This window comes from Saimiri boliviensis, chromosome 1, assembly GCF_048565385.1.
Source record: "Saimiri boliviensis isolate mSaiBol1 chromosome 1, mSaiBol1.pri, whole genome shotgun sequence".
Lineage (NCBI taxonomy): Eukaryota > Metazoa > Chordata > Mammalia > Primates > Cebidae > Saimiri > Saimiri boliviensis.
Genome location: NC_133449.1, coordinates 62,306,736 through 62,318,884, shown reverse-complemented (window position 1 = coordinate 62,318,884; position 12,149 = coordinate 62,306,736). Strand labels below are relative to the sequence as shown.

Genomic DNA, 12,149 nt, shown 5'->3' with positions numbered 1-12,149 from the left:
AAGGACCACCAGAAAAACCAATTGATCAAGTAAAGCTAGATTTATAAGATTAACTACAGTAAGAAAGAATACCACCTTGACAGAATCTTGTAAGTGCTGAAAATGAAAGAATAAGGCAGGGTATTTACAGAGTTTTAGGGCCTGGGCTGGACGATTTTTTAAAAAATGTATTTTGTTGTGGTAAGAACACTTAATATAAAGTTTATCCTCAACACATTTTCAAGTGTAAGATACAATATTGCCAACTATACTGTTGTACAGCAGGTCTCTAAAACTTATTTATCTTGTAAAATTGTTACTTTATACCAATTGATTAGTGATTTGTAATTTTCCTCTTTCCCCAGCCCCTAGAAACCACAATTCTACACAATTTATGAGTGTGAATATTTTAGATTCCTCATGTAAGTGAAAGCACACAGTGTTTTTCCTTCTTGGTGGTTTATTTCACTTAGCATAATGTACTCAAGGTTAATTCATGTTGTTGAATATTGCATGATTTCTTTTTTTTCATATCTTTATTTTTTAAGGACCAATAATATTCCCTTCTCTCCATACAACACATTTCCTTTATCCATTCATCGTTCAAAGGACAAAACAGTACAGCTACTATGAAAAACAATATGGAGATTCTTAAAAAAATTAAAAGTAGAGCTACCATGTGATCCAGCAGTCTCATTTCTGGGTATATATTCAACAGAATTAAAATCAGGACCTCTAAAAGATAATCGCACTCCATTGTTCACTGCAGCACTACACACAATAACTAAGATGCCATGGGTGATTTTCAGTTAGGTCTTGTAAGCAGGGCAAGGTAAAAGGAGTCACATGAAATAAATCATACTATGGTAATTGACCACAAGCTGTTTGTGAAATGGAGATCAAGTTAAGGTATACATGGCAATTTATTGGCATTAAGAGGAAACAATGTCAAAAAAAGGTCAGTTTAGAGGGTGGTTATGAGTGTCTTTCTTCATTTTAAATCCCTTGCCTTTGAGTTTCAGGGAAAATTCTAGTTTTCCTTCTATTCCAACCAATCAGCTTTCTAAGAAATCCAAGCTTTTTTTTAATGTGTCTACTATGTTTTCTCATTTGAGGTATAGAATGAAAAACTTTTTACTCAATATGAAATGTAACACATATCCCAAAAAAATGCACAAACCAAAAACATGCTATTCAGGAACTTACCATAAAGCAAATCCCTCCACAACCATCAACAAAGTCAAGAAATAAAAGATTGCTAGCATCCCAGCAATGTTTTTTGTTCTCCCTTTGAATCATTTCACCCTCCTGTCCCTAAAAGTAATCATTATTCTGATTTTACAGTAATCACTTACTTGCTTTTTAAAAAATATGGTTTTACTGCAAGTATACATACATACTCAAATGCTATGATGTAGCCTTGTCTGTTTTTGAACTTAAGACATCATATCATGTTTCTTGTTTTGTGCTTAGCTTTTTTTTGGCTTAATATGTGTTTGTATTATAATTCCACATTGTTCTTCTGTGTAACCATAGTCTATTTTATTGTCTGTTGTATGGATATGCCACAGCTTATCTATCCTAATATTGTTGACTTACTATTATTGACATTTGGTTTTTATTATTATTTTTTTTCAGACAGACTCTCACTCTCTCGCCCAGGCTGGAGTACAGAGGTGTGATCTTGGCTCACTGTAACCTCTGCCTCTTGTGTTCAAGCGATTCTCCTGTCTCAGCCTCCCAAGTAGCTGGGATTACAGGTGTGCACCACCATGCCCGGTTAAATTTTGTATTTTTAGTAGAGACAGGGTTTCACCATATTGGTCATAAAATTTAAAAAAATTTTTTATATGGATATTCAGTTCATCTTGTTTTATTAAAATTATACTATAGAAAACTTCTAAACGTATGTATTAAGTAGAAAGAACAGTTTAATGAGCTCTCGTCATTTAGCTTTGACAATTTTCAACTTATGAACAATTTATTTTATCTGTACTTCTATCCACTTCTCTCTTCATAAATTATTTTGAAATAAATGACAGACATAGTGTTTCATCCATGATATATCAGGCATCTTTAAAACATAAGAATTATTTTTAAAAAATGAAATGTAATCACAATACAATTATCACACTTAAAAAACAACTAGCAATAACCCTTAATATCATAAAATACTTAATTAGTGTTCAAATTTCTGATTCTTCTTTAAATATATAATTTTTTACCTTTTGCTTGAACCAGGATCTAAACATAGCCCCCAACTGGGATTAGTTGATATATCTTTCAAGCTTCTTTTAATCCATAATAATCTTTTTCACTCTTGCTCTTGCTTTCCTCACTTGGATTCTTGCAATCTATCTGTTAAAAACAAACAAACAAACAAAAAACAAAAAACCCAGAAAAACTGAAGGCTTGTTCCACAGTCTTATTTTGGCTGATTTAATTAGCATGATGTCATTTCTAACATGCTTCTCTGTCTCCTACGTTTTCTTTAACTAGAGGCTTGTAAAGATTCAGGTTCAACTTTTATGTCAAGAGTACCTCACAGGAAGGGTTATTTTCTTCCATCTAGAGACATGTAACACCTACTTGTCTCTTTGTGTGTGCATCTATATCTGAAGTTAGCTGCCACTAACACTTAATATTGAGATCCAGTAATTCATTAGGGCTTGACAAATGGTAATATTCTAATTCTATCGTTCCTTTTTTATTTTTATTTAATTTTTAAAGACAGAGTCTCACTCTGTCACCCAGACAGAGTGCAGTGGTGTTACCATAGCTCTCTGCAGCCTTGAATTCCTGGGCTCAAGCAATTCTTCTACCTCAGCCTCCCAAGCAGCTGGGAATACAGGTGCATGCCACCATGACTAGCTAAATTTCTTTTTCTTTTTGTAGAAATTGGGTCTTGTTTTGTGGCCTCATGCAGTCCTCCCACCTCAGGCTCCCAAAGCACTAGGATTACAGGTGTGAGCCACAGCACTGGCCCCTGGAAACTCAAAGAGAATCCTCAGATCTAATATTGAGGCTCTCAGTAGTATCATTTATGTAGGAAAGAGAGAATAAATGTTTATTCCTTCCTTTTATCGAACAATTTTCAAAATAATAAGGTGCTTCATAGCATCCTATAATAATGCCCAGTTAATGTTTCTCAAAAGTTTTATATGTGCTTGTACTTTAAACATATTAGATGCATTTTGGATCATGGCAGTTATTATTCTGTTTGATATCATGTTATCCCAACTTTGAGCAATGGGAGCAAATAACATAAATCAATCCAAACGACTTAACCATTAACAAAACTTTTTAAAAAGAATACATTGTTATAAGAATACAGAGCATCTTGTGATTAAGAATGCAGGTCTTGGGTGGGACTGAAACTGGAATTTGGACTCTTCCCATTTCTTGTCCTTGCATCTCTGCTTTATTCAATCTCTCTGTCAACTGACTCTCTCAACTTCTTGGTTTTCATAGTGGGCAGAAGTGCTGCTGAGTCTCACTCTATTTCATTCTAGCTTTACTTTTTACTCAGAATCTCTATTACCTTATGATCTACAAGCTTCAGGAAAAAGTTCTAAACTGTAATTATCAAAGCTTGAGGGAACATCAGATAACAAGGTCCCAAATCATTATAATTAGCCTATATGAAAATAAGATCAGATCAGTTCTCTCTAGGAACTACAGGTTTTCTCCCTCTGAGTTAAAAACAGATTGCCTTATGCATTCGGGTATTATTTCCAAGCCTAGATTCTAACCTATTACAAGCTGGTATGATTGACCATTACCAGAGATTCAGATGATGCTCTGGCTTTATTACTAACAAACTGTGTTTCTAAAACATCCTCCTAAGTGGACTCTCCATGATCTGAAACCTGGTTATTTCATCTTCTAAAGAAGGCATTAGGGAAAAGTTGCCTTTGAATTTTGATAGACTAGGTCTTACCTGGTATGTTAAAAACTGGCATACCAGTAAAACGCCAAGGTATTGATCCCACCCAACTTAAAAAACACCCAACACATTTTTTTTTCTAACTACTTTATGGTCATTCCATTCAGAAACCCTAAATTTAGGATTGTTGTGTACAGAAGTCTCTGACTAGAGAAATAAATGATTGACACACAAGGAGACACACTATGTTGATGACTGCAGAAAAAGCAGCTTCCACCCAAGTCAACAGACAAGGTTAATTTTCTGATTTTTCTTTTTTCTTTTTTCTTTTTTTTTTTTTTTGAGACAGAGTTTCGCTCTTGTTACCCAGGCTGGAGTGCAATGGTGCGATCTCGGCTCACCGCAACCTCCGCCTCGTGGGTTCAGGCAATTCTCCTGTCTCAGCCTCCTGAGTAGCTGGGATTACAGGCACGTGCCACCATGCCCAGCTAATTTTTTGTATTTTGAGTAGAGACGGGGTTTCACCATGTTGACCAGGATGGTCTCGATCTCTTGACCTCGCGATCCACCCGCCTCGGCATCCCAAAGTGCTGGGATTACAGGCGTGAGCCACCGCGCCCGGCAATTTTCTGATTTTTCATCACCCATTTGCTTTTCCCTTACTATTAATATTATCTATTATATTTTTGTACCCTTAACTCCCTAAAAGACTTTTCAATATGATCTTCCTTATATTAATTCTATTACTTTTGACTCCATATAATCTTTGACCATTTAAGAAAAAACTTCCTGATGTGTTTTTCTCATCTTATAGCTATGACTATGAATTTAATTGTTTGCTGACAAAATTTAATAACTACACCTTCAAACACTTCAAAAGGTAGATTATTTATAAGACCTTCTGCATCTTAAATTTCTCTTACATCATTAATCCCAACCTTTACTTAGTCCTATACAAATTAAACTTTGGCCTCCCGTTAACAAAATGTTTTTGCTAAAGTTGTTACAGCTTTATCAGCAAAAACCTAGCCTTTTAGAAACGAACTAATCCCATTCTTGCCACAATAATCAGTTTGTTCTCTTCAGAGACATACCAGTCAGCTTTGCAGGAAATATTTAACTTCATCTAAGCAACCTGCCCAATTTGAGGAATAAAATATTAGCCTTCTTCTGTTGTTCTAAATTATACTCTCAATCTGTACTTATTAGAGTACTGCCTATGTGAACATAAGGCTTATACCTGTATGCCACACACTAACTTAATCTGTATATGCAGGATAATTGTTAGAGAGTTTTTGGTATTTTAAAAGTAGCAGAAGATCGTTTCCTTGAAAAGAGTGCACAAAAACCTCCAAAGAGAGGCAAGGATCCATGGGGAAAGCCTGGTTTTCAGGTAGGGGAAGCACAGTCCCTCACCGTCTCCCTTGGCTGAGGGAGGAAGCTCCCTTTGCCACCTGCAGCTCCTGGGTGGGGTCTTGTTCCACCCTGTTTTTGCTCCTTCTCCGTGGGTCATGCTCACCACCTAGTCAGTCCCAGTAAGAACAGTCTGGTACCTCAATTGAAGATGCAGAGTTCACTGGCAGTTTCTGTCCTTCTTGATGGGAGCTGTAGAGCAGACCTGCCTTTATTTGGCCATCCTGGCTCTACTCCTTCTTGCTCCACCCCCCGCATTGTAATATACCCAGAGAAATAGAAATATTTTTTTTTTTGACACAGATTCTCACTCTGTCGCTCAAGCTGGAGTGCGATGGTGCATCTTGGCTCACTGCAACCTCTGTCTTCCGAGTTCAAGCGATTCTCCTACCTCAGCCTCCTCAGTAGCTGGGATTATAGGTATGTGCCACTGTGCCCAGCTGATTTCTGTATTTTTAGTAGAAATGGGGTTTCACCATGTTGGCCAGCTTTCTTGAACTCCTGACCTCGTGATCTGCCTGCCTCAGCCTCACGAAGTGCTGGGACAGAGCCTGGCCCCAATGGAATATAAATCATTCTATTACAAAGATACATACATGTTTGTGTTCATTGCAGCACTGTTCACAATAGCAAGGACATGAAATCAACCTAAATGCCCATCAATGATAAACTGGATAAAGAAAATATGATACATATACACCATGGAATACTAGGCAGCCATAAAATGAATGAGATCATGTTCTTTGCAGGAATATGGATGAAGCTGGAAGCCATTATCTTTAGCAAACTAAGGCAAAAACAGAAAACCAAACACCGCATATTCTCACTCATAAGTGGGAGCTGAACAATGAGAGCACATGGACACAGGGAGGGGAACAACACACACTGGGGCCTTTCGGGGGTGGGGTGGAGGAAGGGAGAGTGTTAAGAAAAAGCGAATGCATTCTGGGCTTAATACCTAGGTGATGGGTTGATAGGTGCAGCAAACCGCTATGACACACGTCTACCTATGTAACAAATGTGCACATCCTGCACATGTACTCCAGAACTAAAAGCAAAAAAAAAAAAAAAAAAAAAAAAAAATTTAAATAGCAGCAAATACAGGCTATTTGGAAAAATTCCTTGTAGGAAAAATTAACTCCCTCTTTATTTATGCTATATGGGCTATAACTCCCACGGTTAATGAACAAACAAAAATGCTATTGTAGAAGGATACCAAAAACTTGTCCTTGAATGCAGGAAAACTTAAAAATTATACAACTTTCTCTTTAGAAGCCTGATAAACCCATTTAAATTTAAATTCATTCACTGACATTATCATCAATAGTTAAATAGCCTTTCAATTATTCTTAACAATACAAGGAAAAACTTTATGCTCTAACAGATCACTTACTGATGTGCTTATGTATACTAGAGAACAAGTAGAATAGTTCATGTCTGAACTAAAATAAAAATCTATTTCTCTAAAACAGATCCAGGTAAATTCTGGGATATATTTTCATTACTTTTATTTTCTATTCTGGGCTCCTATCTTTGAGACTTACTGTAAAGTTGAATAATCATATATTTCAGGTTATTACTTTTTTTGCAATTGGCCAATATATCCTATTCAGAGATATAAATATGACTGCATAGCCATTGTCATGTCAGATGATTCAACTCATCCTATGACAGAAGGAAGAGTTAACCCTAATCTAATATGAACTCTGTTCTCTGAACAACTGTATTAGTTCATTGTAGCACTGTATAAATACATGCCTGAGATTGGATAATTTACAAAGAAAAGAGGTTTAATTGCCTCACGGTCCAGCAAGCTGTATAGGAAGCATAATGGTGACATCAGATTGGCTTCTGGGGAAGCCTCAGGAAACTTTAAACCCCTCAGGTGAAGGGGGAGCACACAGAACAGATCAGATGGCCATAGCAGGAGCAAGAGAGAGGCGAGGGAGATGCTACACACTTTTAAATGACAAAATCTCACGAGAACTCACTCATCATTGCAAGGACAGTACCAGGGGGAAATCCAATTCTGTGATCCAATCACCTCCCACCAGGCTCCCACAATTCTGGTCCCAGTCATTTTTGATAAGGGACCAGAAGTGTTTCTCCAACGTTGGGGATTACAATTCAACATGAGATTAGAGTGGGGACACAGAGCCAAACCATATCAACAACTTTCTGATCTTGATTAGCAGAATCTCAGCAATGGTGAAAATCTAGATATTGATTATATGTTCTTCCTTTGATTAAGAAGGGGATTGAGAAAAAGAACTGCTTCTGTTTTCTGATATCATCCAATTTGGAGCAAATTCCTACATCAATACCCTCATTAGTCATCTAAGACAAACCCAAGTCCTAAAGCCTTCCTACTGGGACAGCTCACTGTTCCCAATGGTGTGCATTCACCCTCATTGCAATGAGTCGTAAACCCAAGTTCCACAATTGGAGGTCCATTTGTAGTAGTCTTTGACTGGATGAAATTGACAGATTGATATAAAATTGCCATTGTTGTAAGCAAAAAATTGTTGCATATTGACCGTTCCATACGCTTCAACTTAGTACAACAAATGTGGCCGTTTTGAGGGTCTACCTCTGAGAGTCACTGGTAATTCTAAGAAAAAAACCCTACTACTACATGTTGAGTATCCCTAGTCTAAATACCTGAAATCCGAAGTGTTCCAAAATCTAAAACTTTTAAAGTGGCAACATGATTCCGCAAGTGGAAAGTTCCACACATGATTTCATGTGATGGGGCACAGTAAAAATGTAGTCAAAACTTTGTTTAGTGCACAAAATTATTTAAAATATTGTGTAAAGTTACTGTCAGCCTATGTGTATAACATGTGCATAAAACATAAATAAATTTCATGATTAAACTTGGATCTTACCTCCAAAATATCTCATTATGTATGTACAAGTATTCCCAAATCTGCAAAAAATCTAAAATTTGAAACAATTCTGGTCCCAAGCGTTTTCGATAAGGAACATTCAACTTATATTTCTACTACTAGGTGATAGACTGGTTGGTTATCAGAAGTTAATAGGAAAATGTGGTAGAAACAGTAGATAGCTTTTAAATTAATGTTATCTAGAGAGAAATATAGGAGAGAGTTAAATATTGGAGAGGCTTCAGAGGGCTTATATGCAAAGAAAGAGATGAAAGTAGAAAAGAGGAGTTAAAAATACTGCAGAGAGAAAATAGTGGAACCCCAGAAGCATGGAAAAGGTTGGAATTTAGTCCTTGAGGAAGACAAGCCCAAGAAATAGTAACTGCAGACTCACAGTAGACCTCCCATGTGTGAAGACTGTTCTAAAATCCTTGCAAGTTAAATCTTGAAAACATCATGTTAAGGGAAAGAAGTCAATGACATTTATGTGAAATATTCAGAATAAGTAAGTCTATAGAGACAGAAAGTTGATTTGTGGTTGCCAGAAGCTTTGGGGAGGGAAGAATAAGAAGTGACTGCTAATGGGTACAGGGTTTCTTTTTGGGGTGATAAAAATATTCTAAATTTAGATTGTGGTGATGGTTGTACAACTTTGTGAATATACTAACAATTGTTTAGCTATGTACTTTAAATATGAAAATTGTATGGTATGTGAATTATATATCCTTAAAGATTTTTGTAAGCATTACAAATATGTATTCAATTGATTAAGTAATAACTCATACATTGTTCACAAACATTCCATGAGGTCAATGTTATTACTCATATTTTACTGATGAAGAAATTAAAGGACTCTGAAGAAAAAAAGAAAGGAGCAAGAATAATACTGTAACTGAAATAAGAGAAAGTTAGGTACTATGATGTGGATAAAAATACTTTTGGTGGCTGGCCACCAAGAAATTGAGAGAATTCCTGCATTATTACTTCTATTTTAATTCTTTCTCTTAAAGTAGGAGGTGAGGTTACATGTAGATAGTATTTATGGGAAAGGGTGGTAGAAAATAACCAACTTTGGGAAAGTGGGTAAGTTTCAAAAGAGCTCAGCTGGCTATGCACAGTAAATAGACTTCTAAGAAGCACTAAAAAATTCTATGAGGCTGCATACCACAGATTTAAATGGTCCCAACACTCAGGACTATGAGATATTCTTCAGTAATGCTTCGATGCCATGAGGTAGGAGAAAAATGCGTAGATCTGGTGGATTCATACTTAGGGAATTTTTAAATAGGTGTTAGTTTGTTAAGAGTGCAAGTAACAGAGCAGTGTGGCAGAACAGGGAATCTGGAATCAATGTGAAAGGAAGTGAGGCCCAGAGAGGGTTCCCAGATAGGGCAATTAGAACAGGTACAAAGAATAAAACTGTAGCTGGTAAAGAGTGCAGGTAACAGGAACAGGAGAGTGAGAGTGCCTAAAGGGCGGAAAGTAAATCACAGAAGCAGTAGTGTGCTGGTAAGCATTTAATAGCTGGCTCTCCAGGAGAAAAGCCCTGATTTGTAAGGCTTGCTACTTTCCATGGTAGTGGTATAGATACTGTCACTCTAACCTAACTAGCAGGACTCTGCTGCATGTCCTGGGCTGCACAGCTGCTAGAGGCCAGTGCAAGACTCCGGTTCTATGAGAGTTCAGATCCTCCTCTCTCTTCCTCCCAACTTTGCCTCTCTTTTCAGAAATGCTTTCTTACCCGCTTTGCAGGTGCTTTGTGTTCAGGAGACTGAGCAAAGATCTGACTCAGGGCCCAGTGCACTCAAATACCATTGCTCTTACCACTCCTGGAAAAGAAAAAATAACTATGAGCCTGTGAAACCATGTTGCTGTCCCCTGGGGAATGGCTGTGACCTATGGCCCAGTGGAAATAAGTGGGTACCAAGGAGGAGATTACTAATTAGGTACTCCTTCAAATAATCTTAAAAAAATCATCTTTATTTACTAGGTGGTTGGGAGTAGGGGCAGATAGATAAAACACATTTCCTATTAACGTGATGTTATATTTACTTCCCGATATGGTTTGGATGTTTGTCCTCTCCAAATCTCAAGTAGGGGCAGATAGATAAAACACATTTCCTATTAACATGATGTTATATTTACTTCCTGATATGGTTTGGATGTTTGTCCTCTCCAAATCCCAAGTTGAAATGTGATTCCCAATGTTGCGGGTTGGGCCTGGTGGAAGGTGACTGTATCATGGGGCTAAGGGTGAATCCATCATGAATGGCTTTGCATCATCCCCTTGATGATAAGTGAGTTCTTTCTCAATTAGTTCTCACAAGATCTGGGACCTTCACCTTTTCTTTCGTGCTCCTGGTCTCTTGCCATATGATACTCCTGCTCCCCTTCACCCTCCACTATGATTGTAAATTCTCTGAGGCCCACACCAGAAGCCAAGCAGAAGCTGGAGCCATGCTAGTATAGCCGAGCCAGTTAAACCTCTTTTTTTTTTAGACAGTCTTGCTTTGTCACCAGGCTGGAGTGCAGTGTTGTGATCTTGGCTCACTGCAACATCCACTTACCAGGTTCAAGCGATTCTCCTGCCTCAGCCTCCTGAGTAGCTGGGACTACAGGTGTGTGCCACCACGCCCAGCTAATTTTTTGTATTTTTAGTAAAGACAGGGTTTCACCATGTTAGCCAGGATGGTCTCAATCTCCTGACCTTGTGATCCGCCCCCCTCAGCCTTCCAAAGTGCTAGGATTATAGGCATGAGGCACCACGCCTGGCCAAACCTCTTTTCTTTGTAAATTTCCCAGTCTTGGGTATTTCCTAATAGCAATGCAAAAAACGGGCTAATACACTTCTTTGTATTAAAAATAAGTTGTCTAGTTTTGCTGAACCCCAGACAATTTCTTGAGTTTAAATTTCATATGATAAAGTTAATCATTTGATACTTGTCACCTAGCTCTTATTGGTAGAATGTTAACTTTCCTCTTGCATATTTCTGAAAAATACTCTGCTACAGTTACTCAGAAAACCAAGTGAGAATTTGTTTTCTCAAATTTTTTTTTTCTTCCACATGAGGGCACTGTCTGCTTTGGCTTTGGCTTTGCCAGTTTTGTAAGAATGTATTTCCCATTTTGCCCATTGAGCTTGTGGCTCCATTTCTAAATCCGTTTAATCCCACTGCACCTGTAAATGTCAGGATACAGTTTTACATGGGAGCTGAGCATAGTGCAATTCCTTGTTTGGTAGAAAAGGTGAAGTCAGTAGTACTTCTTTTCCAGCTCTTTTCTGCTGCTTAAAAGCAACCTGGACTTCTATCCTGAGCCAAGCAATGTTTGGTGGCCTGGCCTGGCATGGATGGTCAAAGTGCCATCCACAGACCCTGACAGGGCTTGGGTGACTGGCAGTCTCTATGGGAAGCTTCAAGGCTCACTGGGTAAAGTGATAGCCAGAGTTTCTGACACCTTGCAGATTCCTGAATAGATATATTCATTGCAAATAGTGAGGCATATCTGGTATCATGTTCACAACTTCCTGTGGCTACTGTTCTGGACCCCTTGATCCACCCATTTTCCTAATTACTGCAAAACCAGGTGGCAAAGCATATACTCTAGTGGATAGACCATTTCTTCCTAGGGTGCTGGATCTATGGATAGATACTTATTCTGCTGCAAGACTCAACACTCCCAAATGTTGTACTTCATCCTGGGTCCTGGTCACAGGAAGGGATGTTTCATGGAATTCTGGTTGGTAGATTCTTGCCTTCCTGTTTAAATGATGATGGACCCAGGCACCATATAGCTTTTTGACTCAGGATACATGTGCCAAGTCTCCAAGAAACTGGCTGCATTTGAAATCAGTTATCTTAGGAGGAGTCAGCTGCTATTGACACCTAGGCTGCCTGAAGCATGCCCTGAGAGGGCCTGGCATGCCACAACAAAACATGCAGGCTACCTAAGCTTGGCGCAGCCTGCTGGGCAAGACGGGTCAT

At 38.1% G+C, this 12,149-nt stretch overlaps 1 long non-coding RNA gene across 1 annotated transcript in view; it reads left to right on the top strand.

Annotated features, from left to right (window-relative positions):
• The window catches only part of LOC141584291 (uncharacterized), a 405,949-nt gene that overhangs the window by 7,309 nt on the left and 386,491 nt on the right, over positions 1-12,149 (top strand). Inside the window, exon 3 of the long non-coding RNA XR_012517253.1 lies at positions 5,582-5,698. This is a non-coding gene — a long non-coding RNA (uncharacterized LOC141584291). The remainder of the gene's footprint in view (positions 1-5,581; positions 5,699-12,149) is intronic.